General features: G+C 36.5%; 1 pseudogene; it reads right to left on the bottom strand.

Annotated features, from left to right (window-relative positions):
* Positions 1-1,026: 1,026 nt before the first annotated feature.
* Positions 1,027-21,947, bottom strand: part of LOC102834179 — a 39,618-nt pseudogene continuing 18,697 nt past the window's right edge.

Genomic DNA, 21,947 nt, shown 5'->3' with positions numbered 1-21,947 from the left:
TGTTCAACTATTCTTACACATCTTTCTGAGTTGTCCCTCTCCCATTAACATAAAGTCACTGTACCTTAAGGTAATTTTTTTTTCATACTCTTAACATACTTTATTGACTTAGAGACCAAACAAGGCATCTATTTGTCACTTAAGGCACCTCATTGAAAATTGTACAGCACAGTGCTGTCACTACAGGTGTTTGAGGTTGGGAAGGACAATCTTTGGATGGCATTGCTTATGATACTTACTTATTATTTAAAAAGGGTCCCTCCGTGGATGTAAGAAAGGAAGCACATGGGTTTGTGACATGTGCTGAGTTGCTGCTGGGAGCTGATCCATGAGAGTAAGCAGACTGGTAAATCAGTGGCAAGGCAGGGAAAGAAAGTGAGACTAGTGTGCCCCACCCTCCCCATGACTCCAGTAAACTTGATTTGCAGAGTCACCATCCCCATGATTACACTGTGTCTCTTTCAAATGTGATGAATTTTTGATTTCATGCTTTTGGGAATCTTTCTCAGTACTCAATGTCTCCCATTTCCAAGCTATAGAGAAGACAGTGCAATAGTTCATTCTCCTGTATTCCACACAATAGCGAAGACTGAGAATGTGTGATTCATTTTGTGGAATTCCAAGGTATAGGGAAGACTATACAATAGTTCATTGCCTTGCATTTTTGAACTGACAATCCATGAGGTTCTGCGATAAAAGTTGAGGTCTTGTGGGCACCAGCTTCAAAACTTTCATCACCAGGCAGAATAATTGAAAACCTGATTCCATAGAAATTATAATATTGTAACTTTCTGTTTCTATCCGTACCCTCCCAATCACATAAATAAATTTCTCCTTTGTTTATGCTTTTCAAAACTCCCACCTTTGTAAAAAAAAAAAAAAAGCACCTCATTGCAATAACAATGCTGCTTTCCCCAATACTGCTCTTGAGCCCCTGGCCACCTCTCCCCCCTGCCCAGCATGGAAAATCAAGAATCATGCTGTGGGGTGATAAGTAAGGGTTCAATCTCATCTGGCTTTCCGTTACTAGGATGTGAGTTTTGCGAAGGCTGTTAGGATGCTTGCAAACATAACACCAGGGATTTGGGAGGCATCCATGAAACAATGGATGCCGCGTTTCAGGTAGTAGTCCACCAGCTGGGTGGTCTGAGTAGACTTCCAGGAGGATTTTCAGGTTCTTCTCTTTATCATCTGATCAGTGGACCAGAGGATTCCAGTGATAACATCTTTCAAAGCTTCCTTAGGGGGTCTGCACCCCTTGTAGTAGGAACTGCCACTCATGGTGTGAATCAGCCTTCCTTTGATTCTCTGGATAAGCAGAGAGTCTGGTATACTGAATTCAATCAAAGATCTAAGCTTTTCTTTCCTCTTCACCATGAAGTCTTTGAGCATTTCTACCTGCCTCACAGTCCAAGAGAAGTCATCTAAAAGAAAATCATTCTTCATGAAGAGGTTTCCAAATTCTTCTCAATGAGCTCAACTACTATTTCATCACTCACCAGTGGCTTTCAGGTTTTTTTTTTTCCCAGCTCTGAACCAGAAACCCACCATGACCCTCAACATGTCCCCAGTAGCCAAATGGCAAACACAGATGTTTTCCACCAATTCAGGTGCCTGGGTACCCTTTTCAACGCACCACCAGGATGCCTTTAGGATACTCTTAGACCAGATCGTCAGTTCAACGTCGGGAGCTGTGTCTGACGAGACCTCTAGCTACTGCTCTTCTGCACGCTTCACTAGTCCAGCTCTTCCAGGATGCCTATTTAATATTCCCAGTAGCTGTTAACATTTGGTCACATAAAGATACAGTGAAACCTGAGAGCCAGGACTCATTGGGACAGCCTTGTTTTTTGGGGGGTCTTGCAAGTTTTCTAACTTTGACAGGGTACATACAGTGTTACCACTCACCTATTGCTCTCTATGGATATAAAATATTTAAATTTCCCTTCTCTGACAAGTTTCTGTTTACACAGGCTCTGTCTTTCTAAAGTTTCACTGTAGTTCTTAAAATAGTATAATGCTCAAGAAAAACAAGTTTTACTAGTTACAATGAATTATTATTTAATTTTAAGAAGACTTCAGGGGATCTTTTTGGTTTAAGGTTTAAAGATTGCCTCAGGGCAATAGTTTTAGTGGTTCATATACCCTGCATGGCTCCATTAAGTCTAGAGGTCATGAAAATTTAAAATTCTGTTCTATATGTTCTCTGTTTTGATCAGAATTTAAAAAATAGAATCTTTAATCAAATATTCAACAATGGTTGCCAGGAACCATCCAGTTCTTCCGGTCTCATGGCAAAGGTGGCAATTGTTCATAGACATATTTAAACACATATTCCATTTTTACTTTATATCCCTGATCTCTTTCCTCTTTTGCTCTAGTTGAATGGAGACTGATTACTGTGCCTTGGTTCGCCTCTTGCAAGCTCTTCTAAACCCAGGCACTACAGTTATGATTAATTTTTAAACTGAACTCTGAAATATATGAATCTGATACTACTGATGTAACTATTATTTTGACTCTGAAAAAGTGCCTTAATTTCTCTAACTTTCTCCATGTGTAAAATAAGTATCATAGTACTTTATTTATTATAGAACTGGTTTATGGACTAATTAAGGTCATCTATATGGAGTACCTAAGGAGCTCTGGTAGCATAGTGGTTACGAATCGGGCTGCGAACCTTAAGGTCAGCGGTTCGAAACTACCAGCCGCTCCGCGGGAGAAAGATGAGGCTTTCTACTCCCGTAAAGATTTACACCCTTGGAAACCCTGTACAGGGTCGCTATGGGTCGGACCCGACTCGATGGCACTTAACAACAACAACAACAATATGGAGTACCTATGCTATTCATAGAGTTTTCTATGAATCTGTTTTCTATAGATCTGTTTTGGAAGAAGTGCAGCCAGAGTGCTCCTTGGAGGCCAGGATGGCTGAGCTTCATCTCTCATACTTTGGATATATTGTCAGGAGGGAACAGTCGCTGGAGAAGAATGTCATGCTGGGTAAGACGGAGGGTCAGAGAAAAAGAGGAAGACCCCCAACGAGATGGATCAGCCAGGTGGCATCATTGATGGCATCAAGTGTGGCAATGTAGTGAGTTTGGCCCAGGATCGGACATTGTTTCATTTTGCTGTGCATGGGGTCACTATGATTCGGTTCCGACTCGATGGCACCTGACAACAACAACAACAACAATATGGAGTCCTGGGAGTCCTGGTGTGGCACAGTGGGATAATGTGTCAGACTGCAAAGTCATTTGAACTGCAAGGTCAGTGATTTAAGCTCACCAGATGCTCTTTGGAAACCCTATACAAGGTTGCTATGGGTTGGAATTGACTATATATAAAGTGCTTGTGTTGATTCATTTATCAATATGACTCTCATGGTTATACCTAACCCTTTGGTATGATGACTTTGGAAGAGAGAATGGTTAAACCATTCTAAAATTTACTGTTGTTGCTTGGTGCCCTAAAATTGGTTCTGATGCATAGTGACCCTATGCACAACAGAATGAAACACTGTCCCATTCTGTGCCATCCTCACAATTGTTATTATATTTGAGCCCATTGCTGTGGCCACTGTGTCAATTTTTGCTGGGGGTCTTCCTTTTTCACATTGATCCTCCACGTCATCAAGCATGATTTTCTTCTCCAGGCAATTTTCTTCCTGACACCATATCCAAAATTGGAGGGACAAAGTATCAATATCCTCACTTCTAAGCAGCATTCTGGCTGTATTTTTTCCAACACAGAGACTTGTTTATTTTTCTGGCAGTCCATGGGTACTTTCACCATTCTTCACCAACACTATAATTCAAATGCATCAATTCTTCTAAGGTCTTTTTTTTCACATGATTTTGAAGCAGCTGAAAATACCATGGCTGGGGTCAGGTACACCTCATCCTCAAAGTGACATTAACTCTCTAACAGTTTAGAGAGGTCTTTTCCTGCAGGGTTGCCAATTGCAATATGTCGATTTATTGACTGCTTTAATCATGAGTACTAATTGTGGATCCAAGCAAAATAAATATTTGAAAACTTTTAAAACTTTTCTCCATTTACCATGATGTTATTTATTGGTTCAGTTGTGAGGAATTTTACTTTATTTACAATGAGTTGCCAATCCATACTGAAGACTGTAATCTCTGATCTTCATCAGTAAGTACTTCAAGTTTTTTTTGCTTTCAACAAGTGAGGTTGTATCATCTGCATTTTGGAGGTTGTTGATAAATCTTCCTCTGATGTCATGCTCTTCATATAATCCAGGTTATTTTAATATTTGCTCAGCATAGAGGTTTGATAAATCCAGTGAAATGATATAGGCCTGGTGAACACTTTTCCTGTTTTCAAACCATTCAGTACACCTTTGTTCTGTTCTAATGACTGCCTTTTGGTATATATACAGGTTCCTCATGAAAACAATGAAATGTTTTGTAATATTCTTTCTTTGCATTGTTATCCATAGTTAGTTATGATCCACACAGTTGAATGCTTTTGAATAGTCAATAAAACACAAGTAAATGTCTTTCTGGTATTCTTTGCTTTTAACCAAGATCCATCTGACATCAGAAATATCTCTAGTTCCACATCTTCTGAATTCAACTTGAATTGCTATAGTTCCTTATCAATGTACTGCTGGAATGGTTTATGAATTTCTTTGGTATGGACATAAATAAGAATCCCTTCCAAACAGATGGTCAAGTAGCTGTTTTCCACATTTCTTGCCATAAGCAAGTGAGAGCCTCCAATGCTACATCAGTTTGTTGAAACATTTCAATTTGTATTCAGTCAGTTCCTAAAGCTGTGTTTCCCCCAATGCCTTGAGTGCAGCTTGGACTTTGTCCTTCAATTCCGCTGGTTCTGTGTTTCAGTGCAATGATTACAATCTCCTCTATGCATCATCATTCAACAGTATTTGCTTCTATTTCCTCTGTATTTCTTTTTCTTTTTGTTTTTTTTTTGGATGTATACAAAAACACTCAGGAATATATAATCATTTAAATAACCAAAGGGCACATTCTGCAAGCCTGCCTCCCAACTGCCACCAGACAACCTTTTTCTTGCTATGAGTCTCGAGTCCTTAGCTGCTCTACCTCTCCATGTCATCATTTCTGCCTCCATCTCTGGTGTCTCTGCTTCTCTGCATAGGGTCCCACATTCTACTCATGCTCTTCTCCCTTGATGGTCCTGCGGTCCTCTGTTCCTGGAATGTAAGATTTACTACTTTCTCCTTTATGTTACAAAACTTCTGTCTTTACAGTTGTGATCATTGTAATTCAGCATAATAACTATTACCCACTATTGAATCATAAGAGTCTTATGAAAATTATTCCGTGGGAATTCTACCTTCTCCCACACTCTAAAACTAAACTCCTTCTTGAAAACTTGTAAGCCAGTCACTTCATGCCTTTATAATACCACTTCTCCCCCCATTTTAGATAGCCAATGGCTAAGTTTCCTGTCTCTATCATCCCTGGGTACAGATGGGATAGAATTGATACTTGATGTGAAGACTTCTTCCTTCTCAGTTAGTATTTTGAGCTACTACATCTAAAAGTATAGGTCAGGAAACAAGTATTTCCTCTAGAAATTGTTGAAAATGGATCAATTCTTATTGGTACAGTGACTCTGTGTATTCCTTCCATCTTCTTTTGTTGCTTCCCGACTCTTTCATTATTTTGTCCAAAAAAATCTTGCGAAGTTGCAACCCAAGGTTTAAAATTTTCATCAGTTCTGTCAGGTTGAGAAGCGTTGAACCTGTCCTTCCTTTTTGTTTTTATAATTCTATGCCTTTGAATATTTTTTCATAATATTTGACTTTGTTTTCTTGAGTTGCCTTTTGAAATTTTCTGTTCAGCTCATTTTCTTCCTCATTTCTTCTGGTTGATTTAGCTTCTCTAGCCTGAAGAGCAAGTATTAGAGTGTCTTCTGACATCCTTTTTATTTTGTTTTGTTTTCCCTGTTTTTTTAATGACCTTTTTGCTTTTTTCATATATTGTGTTCTTGATGTCATCCCAGAATTCCTCTGGTTCTTGGTAATTGGTGTTTAATGTAGCAAATCTGGTCTTAATATGGTCTCTAAATTCAGGTAGGGTTTATTCAGTGTCACCTTTTGGCTCTCATGAACTTGTTTGAAATTTCTTCAATTTCTCCATTAATTTTTATATGTGCAATTGATGGTCTGTTATATAGTAAGTCATTGGCCTTTTTTGGCTGATAATTTCAAATTTCTCCATCCTTTTTCCCCACAGATATAATCAATTTGATTCTGTGTATTCCATATGGTGAGGTCCAGGTGTACAATTACCATTTATGTTATTGAAAACGATGTTTAAAATGAATAAGCCATTGTTATTGTTGTTGTTGGTAAGTGCCGTTGAGTTGATTCCGACCCATAGCAACTCTGTATAGGGTTTCCAAGGAGCCACTGGTGAGCTTGAATCTCCAACCTTGCAGTTCAATCAGCTTTGCAGTCTGGCTCATTAACCCACAGTGCTACACCAGAACTCCGAATAAGCCATTGGTCATGTATAATTCCAACATAGGATCTCTAGCACTGTTTCTATCATCAAGGTCATATTTTCCAACTACTGATCCTTCCTCTTTGTTTCCAACTTTCACATTTCAATCACCAGTAATTATCAATGCATGTTGATTGCTTCTTTGATCAACTTCAGACTGAAGTTGTTAATCAATTTCATCATCATTGGCTTTAGAGATTGATGTGTAAACTTTGACAATAGTGGCATTAACTAATCTTCCATATAGTTTCATGGTTATTATCCCATTACAAATAGCACTGTGCTTCAAGATAGATCATAATATGTTCTTTTTGGTGATATCTGCAATATCATTTAGCTTGAATTTTTCTTTCCTGGCATAGTAAACCACATGATGTCTGATTCAAAATGGCCACTACCTGATCATTTAACTTGCTAATGCCTAGAATATTGATCTTAGTGCATTTCATTTCATTTCATTTTTGATGACTTTCAGTTTTCCTCAATACATTCTTCATACATTCCACTTTCTGCTTATTAATGGATGTTTGCAGCTGTTTCTTATCATTTTAAATTGTGCCTGACTTTCTTGAAATATTTTCCTATTGCAACAAGAAAGCAACAGTCAACTTTCTCCTCTTTTCTTGACTTCCTTATCTCTAAAGTTTTCTTCCAGATCTCACTCCAAGAGTAGACTGGGTGAAGCAACTTGGAAATGTTGTTGCAATATTGATTTTAATTAAGGCAGTAGAAAAAATGAGCATTGACCAGTTCTGAGACTGTTCCTATAGTGTTCAGGCTCAAGTTAACCTTTAATATAAAAAGCCATATGCTATGCTTCATATCCTCATTCTCATCTGTTTTCCAAAGTCTTTTCCAGTGACAGAAGGCATAGTCACATGTATCTACATACAGAATTACTGTTTATTTATTTTACCTGTATATGTACATTACTCTTGATTACACTGCACCACTAAATGGATGAAATTCACTACTGCTGAGGTGGTTCCAAGTCATAACAGCTGTATAGGATAGACTAGAACTGCCCCATGGAATTTCCAAGGCTATAATCTTTATTTTGGGAGTCCTGGAGTGGTGTTGTGGGTTAATGCACTGGACTGCAAGGTAAGTTTAAACCACAAGGTCTGTCATTCAAGCTCACCAGCTGCTCCTCGGAAATGCTAAACAGGGTTACTATGAGTCAGAACTGACTAGATGGCACTTAACAACAACAACAACAACAACAACAACATATTCTTTAAAGAAGCATACTGCTGCATCTTTTTCACATGAAAAAGCTGGTGGGTTCAAACTGGTGACCTTTTGATTAACAGTCAAGTGCTTAACCACTCTGTCCCCATGGATCCTTTGAGCATATCCTAAGTACTGTTATTATCAATGCAAAATAATGCACAATTCTCATCTTCTGGAAATTCAGCTTCTTTTTGCCTTTATACATAAATCACGTGAAGGTGAATTTTTCTTTCACATTTCATTGTTGTTCATAGTGCCTGTCAATTGGTGCTGACTTATGCAGCCCTATATAGGGTTTGTGATAGCAGCTGATGAGTTAGAACTGCCTATCTTGCTATGAGCAGTCCAGTGCTTATCCTACATTGCAACTCTGAGAACTCTTTCTTTTCCTATCTCCTTTGGAAGCAATTGTAAGTAGATTTTGATCCCTGGCTAATGCTGTTGGTTGATGTAACCAAGGAACTGAGTCCCAGTCGTGAAATTTTCTAATAATTCTATCCATTATTTGTTTTCTTGGTCCAAAAGTGGTTAAATGGTATTTGCAAAACAAAGAAGTAATATCTAGTATGAACTCCCAAACTAGAGAGTACATAGGTCTGATAAAGTACCAAATGATCAGTCATATTCCTATCAACAGTCCTATTTTTGCCCCATATTTATACATAGGATGGCTACAGCTTGAGATAAATACTCAAACATTGCAGTGACAAGATGCTTGGATAAAAATATTCTTTAAAATGTGAAAATGAGCATTTTCCCACTCAATATGGCCTCAAAAAGTAAATAAATCTCATTTACTTATTTCATCAGATTGCAGTCTTCATAAGAGCAAAGTTCATGTGTAACGTCTTTATTGGTTTAACTCTGGTGTCTTGTCTAATGCCGGATGTAGAATTGTTACTCAATAAATGTTTACCAAAAAATAAATTAATTGTACTATCAATTACAACCTTGAACAAAATATGGTTGTCGAAAATAATTTTTTAATTCAGCAGAATAGTCATTTGCAAGCTTAGGAAAATGTTCTGAACACAATGGAACATAATGAAAAAATCTAAGGTTGAATGCAAAATAATAATAAATTTATGCAGTCACCCCTCTGTAAATCCATCTTTGTCACTTGTGTCCAGTGGATGAAATTCTTTCCCTGATATGATTTGTTAACTAACGAAGAGAAAGAACCGAAATGCTGACTGTGTAAGACTGAAAAAAGTTGGGAAATGTCCTCTGCCTTAGTTCTTTAAGTTAATGAAATCTTGTTCAAACCCATTCACCAACCCTTCATTCAAATGTCACTTTCCTGATTGCTTTTGTTATGTGCCATTGAGTCATGGAGATTTCATGGTTGGCTCACACAGCGGTATGGTGATAAATCATAACTACCAAATAATGTCAGAGAAATTACAAATGATAGACGCATTTCAGGAGACTGCCTGTGGGAAGCTAGGTATTTATTTTAACTTTGTACCAACTTCTAAACTGTCTACACTAGACAGTGGGAGTTGTCAGAAAGGAAAGAAGTTATTACTAACTCATTCCTATTCAGGTACATAGGGAGGACTTGCTAAAACTGGAGAATGTTCTAGAAAATTAAAGCCCCTTGTTCTAGAAAATTAAAGCTGAAATAAAAAACATAAATTTAAAGAAAGAGCAAAAACTGAAATTGTGACATTTGATAAGGAAAACTAACCATTGCCACTTTGTGGAGATGCTTGGTATAATTTCTTTTGCAAGTAAGGAAGAAAAAAAAAATGAAAAAGAGACTTATTTTTCTGAAAAAAAGCTGTACTTTGCGTATGAATAATTACATTAGACTTAGGTTAAGGTAATATTTATTCTATCACTGTAGCTTTAGAGTTGTATATGGATTACGGAAAAGTCTTCAAGAAAGAGGGAATTTGAGCACAAGCATTAAATGACTTTTTAAAAAGTTTTTATTGTGAATTATGTAATAGTTTAATTAAATGACTTTTGGAAGCATAATGACACTATTAATTAGTAATCATTTGTTGTATAAATTTTTCACAATACCAGTTCAGCCTAGACTGATCAAACTATATTTGATTAACCTTAATGAAATTCCTCTGTTTTTTAAGAGAAAATGACTTCTTTGTCCAACCAAAATTTGTCATGATTACTTTTACAGATAAAATTAGAAAATGTGATGGGTCATCTTAACTTGATATTATGATTGAGTTTAAGCACATGCAGTATCAAATGGAAAGGAGACTTTCAAGAAGACACAAGTAGACTCCTGTCATCAAAATGTGTTTGTCCTCATAAAATTCTGGAGAGCTGGGCTTGTGTGTAGTCTAACACAAGAAAATGTAAGCAAATCACTGCAATTTTTGACCAACTTTTCATAAAATTTAGTTTTTATTTCTAACATAGTTAATGTTTGAAACAAGACTATGTAGTATCTAACATATCTTTCATCAAGGAATCATATGCACTGTAGAACCTTTTCTCTGACTATAATGAGTGGGACTACGTCAAAATAGGGAGCTTCAGATATAAAGAATCCTGGTCACTTCACTGTCAGTCAAACACAACCCTTTGGAAAAAAATGAAAAAGAGGACAGGGTTAGCTATTTACTAACAAAGAATGCTTAATGAAAGTTTTCACATTGAAACTTTTCCAGAAATATAGCATTGCATCTGTGTACCGTTAGAGGGACAGAGGCATATACACTTTTTCCCATGTTCTTAAGAATTATGCCAATAAAAAAAAAAAAAAAAGCTGAGAAAGCATCTTCTTCAAAATTCTGAAGGGAAACTAGCCTTTAAGTAGACACTTTTTGTGCACTATGCATTAAAGTGTTTTAATAGCATCCATTTATCATTTTAACAGCAAGCATTTACGAAAAGGTGTATGACCAGGTGCAAAAAGAAAGCACATAATGTATCTCAAAGCTTAAATTTTCAAAAGACATTGTGAGCTCATGTCTACAACAGGAAACGTCCTTTTCCTTTTATGTGACTCAGTTCTGTGATTTTCAAATCCCAGCTCTGTGGGTGACTAAAGTGTTGATCAGAAGAACACTATCAATTACTTTTTTAAAATGAGGGGATGATTTAAATATGACACAATCACATCAATTTAACTCAAGGTTATATTGGAAAGCTTTTGACTGTCTGCCATGACAATATAGTCAATATATGAATGATAACCACAGACATTGCCAAGAAAAATAAGAGTTTGCCTGCCACTTTTGCATGCAAAATCTGAAGTGGTTTCCTTAGCAAATCTATAGATATAGACCTTAGCCCTATATGGCATAGACATCCTGCTGAAGGCTTAGCTAATTTGTTGCCTAGCTGGTTTATGTAGCGTACAAAATCTCTTTAACCTAAAAAACCAGTACAATCTGTATTCCCTCAACAAATGTTAAAGCGATAATCCTATAGATGAACTTCAACAAAGCTTTTGAAAATCTGTTTGTTTTTTTTTCAAATTCCTAGAGCATTAAGTGAATCCTTAACATGGCTGTTCTTAAATTCATAAATAATTTGAGTTTCTCACTCCCTTTCTCATTGTCTCTTCACATATCTTCTTTCAAAGACACAAACTAACTTTGCTTATTAAAATATATTTGTTCTTATATAGCTTCTATCTTCAACCAACGGGTTAATGAGAGCCATTTTTTTCTAGACCTTGATTATGTTGTTATTAAAAGTTGTTGAGTTGGCTGTGACTCATAGCAATTCTATGCACAGCAGAATGAAACACTGCCTAGTCTTGTGCCATCCTCACAATTGTTGAGCCAACTGCTGTTGCCACTGTGACAATCCATCTCCTTGGTATCTTCCTCTTTTTAGTTGGCCCCCACGTCATTGAGCATAAAGTATTTCTCCAGGGTCTGGTCCCTTTTAATAATATATCTGAAGTATAAGAAATGAACTCTCACTATTCTTGCTTCTAAGGAGCATTCTGGTTGTACTTCACAGGATTGTTTGTTCTTCTGATAGACCATGATACTTTTAAAATTCTTCTCCAAAACCACAATTCAAATGCATCAATTAATCGATTGTCTTACTTATTCATTGTCCAACCTTCACATACATATGAGGCAATTGAAAAGGTAATGGCCTGGGTCAGGTGCACCATAGCCCTCAAACTGAAGAGGTCTTCTGTGGCAAATTTGCCTAATTCAATAAGTCCTTTGATTTCTTGACAGTTGTTTGTATAAGTGTTGATAGTGGATCCAAGCAAAATGAAATCTTTGACAATTAAAATAATTTCTTGATTTATCATGATGCTATTTATTTCTCAAGTGGTGAAGTTTTTGTTTTCTTTACATTGAGGTGTAATTCATACTAAAGGATGTGGTCTTTGATCTTCCTCAATAAATGTTTTAAGTGGTCTTCAGTCCCAGCTAGTAAGTTCGTATCATCTGTATATTGCTAGTTGTTAATGAGTCTTCCTCCAATCCTGATGTGATGCTCTTCTACATATAATCAGCTTCTCGCATAATTTACTCTGCAGTTTGAATAACTATGGTGAATGAATACATCCTGGTGCAAACCTTTCCTGATTTTAAATCATTCAATATCCCTTCATTCAGTTTGAATTATTGCCTCTTGGTCTATACACAGGTTCCTCATGAGCACAATTAAATGTTCTGGAATACTCATCCTCTGCAATGTTGTCCATAGCTTGTCATGATGGACACAGTAGAAAGTCTTTGCATAGTCAATAAAGTCCAAGCAAACATTCACAACCTCTTCTGAATCTAATTTGAGTTTCTGGCATTTCTTTGTTGAAGTAACCTTGCAGCCATTTTTAAATTATCTTCAACAATATTTTACTTGCAAGCGATGCAATGATTTTGCTCAGTGATTTCTGTTGAGTCATCTCACTTTGATACAGGCACAAATATGGATCTCTTCAAATTTGTTGGTCAGGTGACTGTATACCACATTTCCTGGTATAGATGAGTGAGAACCTCCAATGCTGCATCCGTTTGTTGAGAGATTTCAATTTCTGGACCCTTGTTTTAGTCAATACCTTCCATGCTGCTTGGATATCTTCCTTTACTATCATCAGTTCTTGATCAGATGCTACCTCTTGAAATTGTTGAACATTGATCCTTTCATTTTGGTACAGTAACTCTGTGTATATCTTCTATCTTCTTATGATGCTTATGTATCATTCAATTTTGTATAGTTGTTCTTGTTGTTAAGGGCCGTTGAGTTGTTTCCCACTCATAGCGACCCTGTATAGAATTTTTGAGGAGTGGATTGCAAGTTTGAACTGCCAAGCTTGTGGTCCAAACTAGCCTTATAGTCTAGTACAGAGTCAATGTTTCAAGTCAAGCCTTCACTTTTTTCTTCAGTTCTTTCAGCTTGAGAAATGCTGAGTGTCTTCTTCCCTTTTGATATTCTAATTTCAGGTCTTTGCACATTTCATTATAATAGTTGACCTTTGTTTTCTTGACCTGCCCTTTGAAGTTTTTGGTCAGTTCTTTTATTTCCTCATTTCTTTCATTAGCTTTAGAATCTCTGTTCTGGAGAGCAAGTTTCAGAGTCTATTCTGACATCTATTTTGGTCTTTTCTTTCTTTCCTGTCTTTTTAATGAAATTTTGTTTTTATCTTGTGTGATGTTCTTAATGATGTCATACTACAACTCTTCTGGCCTTTGGTAATTAGCATCTCATGTATCAAATCTGTTCATGACACAGTCTCTAAATTCAGGTGTGATATGTTCAAGGCCATATTTTGGTTCTCTTGGACTTGTATTTATTTTATTTAGCTTTACCCTGAACTTGAATATGGGCAGTTAAATGCTCCGCCGTGTCTATGGCCTTGTTTTGGATGATGACAATGAGTTTTTCTACTGTCTCTTCCCACAGATGTAGCCAGTTTGATTCCTGTGTATTCCTAATGTGAGTTCCATGTGTATACTTCTGTTTTATGTTGTTTAAAAAGATAATTGCAGTGAATAAGTTATAGAACTTGCAAAATTCAGTCCATACATCTCCAGCTTCATTTATATCCAAGGTCATATTTTCCAAATACTGACCCTTCCTTTTCATTTTCAACTTTGTCATTCCAATTATCAGTTATTATCATACCTTTTGAATGCATGTTTGTTCTATTTCAGATTGAAGAAATTGGTTGAATTCTTCAGTTTCATTATCACTGACTTTAGTAGTTGGTGCATAAATTTGAATATTAGGCATACTAACTCGTGTCCCTTGTTGTTATTAAACACCATTGAGTTGTTAGTTAAGACCCATGCCGACCCTGTGTGAGGGTTTCTGTGGAGCGATTGTTGAGCTTGAACCACTGACCTTGTGGTTCAAGCTGACTTTGCAGTCCAGAGCACTTACCACAGTGCCACACCAGTACTCCAGTGTTCCTTGTAGGCATAATGACACTGTTCTATCACAGACAGCATTGCATTTCAAGACGGATCATGAAAGGGTGTTTTTTATGATGAATGATGATTTTGATAATGAATTTCTCTTGAGTTTGTTTTTCCTGGCATAGTAAACCATATGATTGTCACATTCAATATAGTCGTTGCAGCTCACTAATGCCTAGGAGATCCATATTTATGTATTTTATATGACTTCTGACAATTCCCAATTTTTCTAGTTTCATACTTTGTACATTCCATGTTCTGATTATTAATGGATGTTTACAGTTGTTTCTCCTCATTTTTACTTTTGCCCTTGATTATTGGTGGTGGTTGGTGGTTATGTGCTGTGGAGTTCATTTTGACTCAAGCTAGCTTGTATAGGGTTTTTGAGGCTGTAAGTCTTTATAGGAGCAGAAAACTTCATCTTTCTCCCATGGAACAGTTGGTAGTTTCAAACTGCTGACCTTAAGGTTAGCAGCCCAACTCATAATCACTATGCTACCAGTTAATAATTTTTTAATTACATGTTAATAACAGGTGTGTTACAGAGTTGGCCACTCTGCACATTGAAAAGGCCGTTGTATTTTGAAATGTGAACTTAACAGGGCACAAAGTGTTATGTAAAAAAAAAATGTATGAAAACAAAAGGTAAATATCAATTGACAGGAATTGATGAGCATGAATATTAAGGAAAGATTGTGTTAAACAGTTTTTTAGTCAGGGATTATTTGTTGTTGTTAGGTGCTGTTTAGTCAGTACTGACTTATAGTGAACCTCGGCACAACAGAATTAAACAATGTCTGGTTCTTAGCCAACTTACAATTATTTCTATGCTTAAAACCATTGCTGTTGGCAGTGTGCCAATCCATCTCATTGGGAGTCTTCCTCTTTTTGCTGACCCTCCATTTTACCAAGTATAATGTCCTTGTCCTGGAACTAGTCTCTGCTGACAGTATTCTGAAGTGGGAAAGACAAAGCTAGCAATCCTGGGTTTCAAGGAATATTTTGTCTTATACTTCTTCCAACACAGAACTGTTTGCCATTTTGGTAGTCTATAGCACTTTTACTAATCTCCTCCAACACAAGATACATCCATTCTTCTACAGTCTTCTAACTCGGTGTCCAACTTTCACATGCATATGGGATTATTGCAATATCATGTCTTAGGCCAGACACACCTTAGTCATCAATTTGACATCTTTGCTCTTGAACACTTTAAAGAGGCCTTGTGCAGTAGATTTGCCTAATGTAATATGTCATTTGATTTCTTGACTGCTGCTTATGGAAGCAGTGTTGATGGCTGACCCCAGCAAAATGAAGTATTTGGCAGCTTCAATTTGTTCTCCATTTATCTTGATGACTTTTGTTTTCTTTAGATTGAAGAGCAACCCATACTGAAGACTGTGGTTGTGATCTTCATCAGTAAGTATTGTAAGGCCTCTTTGCTTCAAGCAAGCAAAGTTCTATCATCTGCATATCACAGATTTTTATTAATGCGTCTTCCTCCAGTCCTGATACCACATTCTTCTTCATATAATCAGCTTCTCAAATGATTTGCTCAGCATTCAGATTGAATAAGTATGATGAAAGAATACAATCCTGGCACATATCTTTCTTAATTTTAAACCATTTTGTGTCTTCTTGTTATGTCTGAACAACTGCTTCTTAGTTTATTTACAAGTTCCTCATGAGCACAATTAAGTGTTCTGGAATACCCATTCTCCTCAGTGTTGTCCATAGCTTGTCATGATCAAAAGCCTTTGCATAGTGAATAAAGCATGATTAAACATCATTCTGTCATTCTCTGCTTTAAACCAAAATCTATCAACATCACTAATGATATCTCTTATTCTACTTCCTCGAATCCATCTTGAACCTCTGGAAGTGCTCTTTCAGTGTATTGTTGCAGTAGGTTGTGTATTTTCTTTAGAAAAATGTTATTTACAATTTTCTTATAGTAGTTATATTTTCTTATAGTTGTGTTGTTAAGTGCTGTTGGGTGGATTCTAACTCATGGAGACCATGTATAGGGTTTCTGAGAAGCAGCTAGTAAATTTGATCTTCCAACCTAGTGCTTAGTACTTCAGTGCTTATCCTACAGCATTGCAACAGGACGACAGTACTTATGTTGTTGTTACTGTTAGGTGCTATTAAGTTGGTTCTAACTTATAGGTACCCTATGTACAACAGAATTAAACACAGCTTGATTCTGCATTATCAGCATAATTGTTGTTACACTTGAGTCAATTGCTGCTGTTACTATGCCAATTCATCAGGCTGGGAGTCTTTCTATCGTGTTGAACATCCACTGTATCAATCATGATGTACTTCTGCAAAAATTGGTCACTCCTAATAGCATATCTGGATTATGAAAGACTAAGTCTCACTATATTGGCTTTTGAGGAGCATTATAGCTGTACTTCTTCCAGCAAAGATTTGTTTGTTCTGCTGGAAGACCATGGTACTTTAAACATTCTTCTTTTCTAACATCACAACTCAAATGCATCAATGATCCTAAAGTCTTCCTTATTCATTGTCCAATGTTTAAATGCATATAAGACTGTTGAAAATGCCATTGCATGGGTCGTGCACACCTTAGTCCTTGAGTTTGATATCTTTCTCTTGAACACTTTAGTGAGTTTTGGTGCAGCAGATTTGCCTACTGCAATATATCATTTGATTACTTAACTGTTGTTTTCATGAGTGTTGATGGTGGATCCAAGCAAAATAAAGTCTGTGAAAACTCCAGTCTTTTTTCATTTATCATAATGGTGAAGAGTTTTTGTTTTCCAATGGTGAGGATTTTTGTTTTCTTTACATTGAGGTGCAATAAACACTGAAGTCTGCACTCTTTTAATCTTAATCAGTATTTTAAGTATTCATTGCTTTCAGCAAGCAAGGCTGTATCATCTGCATGTCATAGGTACTTATAGTAATATTTACAGAATTTATAGTAATTACTAAATTAAATATTAGTAAGCTCTCCATTTGTCTGTCGGTTTGTTGAACTGTGGTTGTTTGCATGTTGTAGTGGAAGCTATGAATCTATACTATCAGCATCACCCATGGGGGAGAGGTTTCAGATGAACTTCCAGAGTAAGACATGCTAGGACAAAGGAAAGAAGGACTACTACTAAATACTTAGTCACTGAAAATCTGATGAATAGCAGTAGAACACTGTCAGATAGCACCAGAATACTGAATATTGAAACATGATGAAGAACAACATAATATAGTCAGATATAGTGTTGGAAGATGAGCCCCTCAGGTTGAAGGCACTCAAAGTATGACTGGGGAAGAGCTACCTCCTCACAGTAGAGTTGATCACAATGACACAAATAGAGTAAAGTTTTCAGGTCATTCATTTGATGATAGGGCACAATTCAAAGTGAGGAGAAAGAGTTATAAACATCCGTTAGTAATTTTAACATGGGATGTAAGAAGTATGAATCACAAAAATTGGAAGTTGTCCAAAATAAAATGGAATGCATAGACTTTAATATACTAGTGAGCTGAAATGGATTGATATTGGCCATTTTGAAACTGACAATCACATGATTTACTATGTCAGGAAATACAAAATGAAGAGGATTGTCATCACATTCAACAACTGTTAACATTCATTAATGGTAGGAGCATAAATGCACAAATATGAATTTTAAAAATTCAGAAGTTGTCAAAATTGAAAAGAAACACATAAAAATCTATATACTAGGCATTAGTGAACATCATCATAAAGAACATTTGAAGATCAATCTTGAAGTACAACACTGTCTGTGATAAGATATTATCTATGAGCCTAAAAGGAAGACCAGTTAATACAACTGTTATTAAAACGTACACACCAATTGTTAAGGCCAGTGGTGAAGAAATCTACCAACTATTTCAGCCTGAAATTGATCAAACATGTAATAAAGATGCATTGGTAATCACTGGTGATTGTAAGGCAAAGGTTGGGAACAAAGAGGAAAGGTCAGTATTTGGAAAATATGACCTTGGTGATAGAAACAATGCTGGAGATCTCATTATCAAATTTTGCAGTAATAATGAAATTTTCATTTTAAATACATTTTTAAACCAACATAAAATAAAAATATGTAAACAAGGGCCTCACCAAATGGAATACAGAGAAATCAAATTGACTCCAACATCATCAGCCAAAACACGGCCAGAGGTAGGCTGTGGACTAGACCATCAATTGTTCATATTCAAGTTAAGACTGAAGCTGAAGAATATTAAAACAAGTACACAAGAGCAAAAAATATAAATTTAAATGTATCCCATTTGAATTTAAAGATCATATCAAGAGCAAAATTGATGAATTAGACACTAATGACCAAAGACCAGAAGATGTGGGACGGATGATTATACCAAAAAGAGATGATTAATGTTCAAACGTTTCAAGATGTAGCAAAAGAACAAGAACCAATTATACTGAAAGAAGTTCAAGGTGCACTGAAGACATCGGCAAAGAACAAGACTCCAGGAATTGATGGAATACAAACGGAAGCCTTTCAACAAATCCAGAATGTTATACCATAAGGAAGCAAATTGTAGTTAAGAAGGCAAGGCAGGAGAAAAAGACCAAAATGGATGTCAGAATAGACTCTGAAACTAGCTCTCTAGCACAGAGATGCAAAACAAATGGGATAAATGAGGAGATAAAAGCTGAATAAAATATTTCAAGGCAAATTTTTCACTGGGGAGCCATCAGGGCAAGCAATCAAACCCCTTCAGGACAAACCCCCCTCCAATACTGAAACTCAAAGGGAACACATGAGCAGGCATGTATGCTTGCTGATATACTGTTGAGTGGAAGAGGAAGAAAGGCAACAAAAAGATTTGGGCTGAGTTCGACCATGTTCCATAGACTCCCGTCGACCTTGAGATGAAAAAAAGAATAAGGGCTGGTTGGTCTGAAGTATGGTGAGACCTGGGAACTTCTGAGCCAATAGAAAAGGACATAGCCACGAAGGACTAGAGCTGAGAGTGAAGCGTCCAGCTGATATGAAGTGAGGGGAGATGCACAAGAATGCCCAAACTTGCAGATAGTACCCATTTGATCTGGCTTCAATTGATTGATGATCAGAACTTGACTAGAGAAAGATTAAAAAAAAAAAAAAATTGATAAAGGAAACAAGTGTAAATTGCTAGAATTTGATGAAGTTGACCTATATTTATGGATGTAGTAGCTCAGAATACCAACTGAGTGGGAAGGAGTCTTTACAACAAGGATCAATCTTGTCCCCTCTGTATACAGGGTTAATAGCCATGGGCAACTTAAGCATTGGCTACCTAAAATGGAGGGGGGGGGGGCAAGAAAGGCACAAAGTGACTGACTCACAAGTTTTCAAGAGGGAGTTTAGTTTCTGAGTGTGGAGGAAGTTAGAATCCCCATGGAATAGTTTTCATTTTGCTTGGTGGTTATGGTGAAAGGAGATGAGGAGAAGATTCTTATGATTCAATAGTAATTGTTATCATGACTAATTATAGCTGTCACAACTGTAAAGTTAGATGTTTTGTAACAAAAAGAGGGGAGTAATTAATCTTACAGTCCAGGCACAGAGGAACCTAGGACCATTAAGGAAGAAGAGCATGAGCAGAATGTGGGACCGTATCCAGAAAAGCAGTGACACCAGAGATGGAGGCAGATATGATGCCATGGAGAGATAGAGCTGCAGAGGACTCTAGATTCATGGACAGAGGAAGGCTATGTGGTGGTGGCCAGTATGCAAGCTTGCAAAATGTGTCCTTTGGTTGATTAAATTATTATATATTCCTGAGTGTTTTTGTGTACATCCACCCCCCAGTAAAAACAGCAACAACAAAACAACCAGAGGGAGTATAAACCAATACTGTTGAATGATAATGCATGGAGGGGAATGTAATCATTGCAATGAAACTATGAGTGTAAAATTGATTTTCTCCCATGTAAACTATCACTCAATTCACAATAAAAATTTTAAAAAATAGTATTTCAAGGACTATTAGATTAATAGATTAATCAAATAGATTAAGTCAATATTATAATGAAATGTACAAGGATCTGGAGTTAAAAGTGAAGAAAACACTCAGCATTTTTCAAGCTGAGTGTACTGAAGGAGAAAATTCAAGCCTTAATTTGAAATATTGAAGGATTCTATTGGCAAAATATTGAATAATGCAGAAAACATCAAAGAAAGGTGAAAGGAATACACAGAGTGACTGTACCAAAAAGAAACGGTTGATGTTCACGAATTTCAAGAGTTAACATATGATCAAGAGCCAATGAAATTGAAGGAAGAAGCTCAAGTTGCACTGAAGACATTAACAAAGAACATGATTCCAGGAATTGATTGAATACAAATGGAAATCTTTCAACTAATTGTAGTTGCACTGGAAGCACTCTCTCATCTATGACAAGAAATTTGGAAGAAAGCTACTTGTCCAATTGATTGGTAGAGATCCATATTTGTGACCATTGGGGGGGAAAAATGACACAATGGAATGTGAAAATCATTGTACAGCAACATCAATATATCATCAATATTGCATGCAAGTAAAATTTTTCTAAAAATATTTAAAAACTGGCTGCTGCAATACATTGACAGGGCACTGTCAGAGGTTCAAACAGGTTTCAGATGAGGACATAAAATGAGAGATGTCATTGCTGGAGTCAGATGGATCTTGGTTGAAAGCAGAGAAGACGAGAAAGATGTGCTTTATTGACTGTACAAAGTCCTTCAGTTGTATGGATGACAAGCTACTAACAATATTATGGAGAGACAATTGTTCTAACAGAATAGTGTAAAATTAGGTAAGATATGTACAAGGAAGTAAAAAATTTGGTAGATTTGAATTATAGTGTTGGAGGAGAATATGAAAAGTACCATAGACTGCCAGAAGAACAAACAAATTTGTGTTGGAAGTAGAATGACCAGACTTAGTCTCTCATACTTTAGACATATTATCAGGAGGGGCCAGTCCAGAGAAAAAGACATCATGCTTGATAAAGTGGAGGGTCAGTACAAAACAGGAAGATCCCTAATGTGATAGACTGGTAGCAGCAGCAATGAGCTCAAGCATAGCAATAATTGTGAGGTTGGCACAGGGCCAGGAAGTGTTTTGTCCTGGTGTGCATAGCTTGCTATGAATTAGTTATGACTCTATGGTACTTAACAACAACAGTGAGCTGAAATGGATTGGTATTGGATGTCCAGAATCTGACAATCATATGGTTTATTATTCTGGAAATGACAAATTGAAGAGGAATGACATCACATTCTTTATAAAAAATGGCATTCCAAAATCAATCTTATATCGATTTTGTCTTGCATCGATGCTGTCTGTGATAGGATAATATGCATGTACCTATAAGGAAGACCACCAACCACTAAAATCAGTGATGATGAAATTGAAGAATTCTACCAACTTATTCAGACTGAAATTGATCAAACATGTAATCAAGATGTATTAATAATTACTAGCGATTGGAATGCAAAGGTTGTAAACAAAGGGGACAGATAAGTAGTTGAAAATATGACGTTGGAGATAGAAACGATGCTAGAGATCGCATGATAAAATTTTGTAAGACCAATGACTTCTTCATTGCATAAACCTTTTTTAAACAAAATAAAAGATGACCATACACATGAACCTCACCAGATGGAATACACAAAAACTCAAATTGACTGCATCATTTCAAAGAGATGGTGGAAAACCTCCATATCATTAGCCAAAACAAGGCCAAGAGCAGACTGTGGAACAGACCATCAATTGCTCATGTGCAAGTTCAGGCTGAAGCTCAAGAAAATTAAAACAAGTACATGAGAGCCAATATATGACATTG

Source organism: Chrysochloris asiatica, unplaced genomic scaffold, assembly GCF_000296735.1.
Source record: "Chrysochloris asiatica unplaced genomic scaffold, ChrAsi1.0 scaffold00073, whole genome shotgun sequence".
Lineage (NCBI taxonomy): Eukaryota > Metazoa > Chordata > Mammalia > Afrosoricida > Chrysochloridae > Chrysochloris > Chrysochloris asiatica.
Note: the sequence above shows the minus strand (reverse complement) of the source record. Positions and strands in the feature narration are given on the sequence as shown.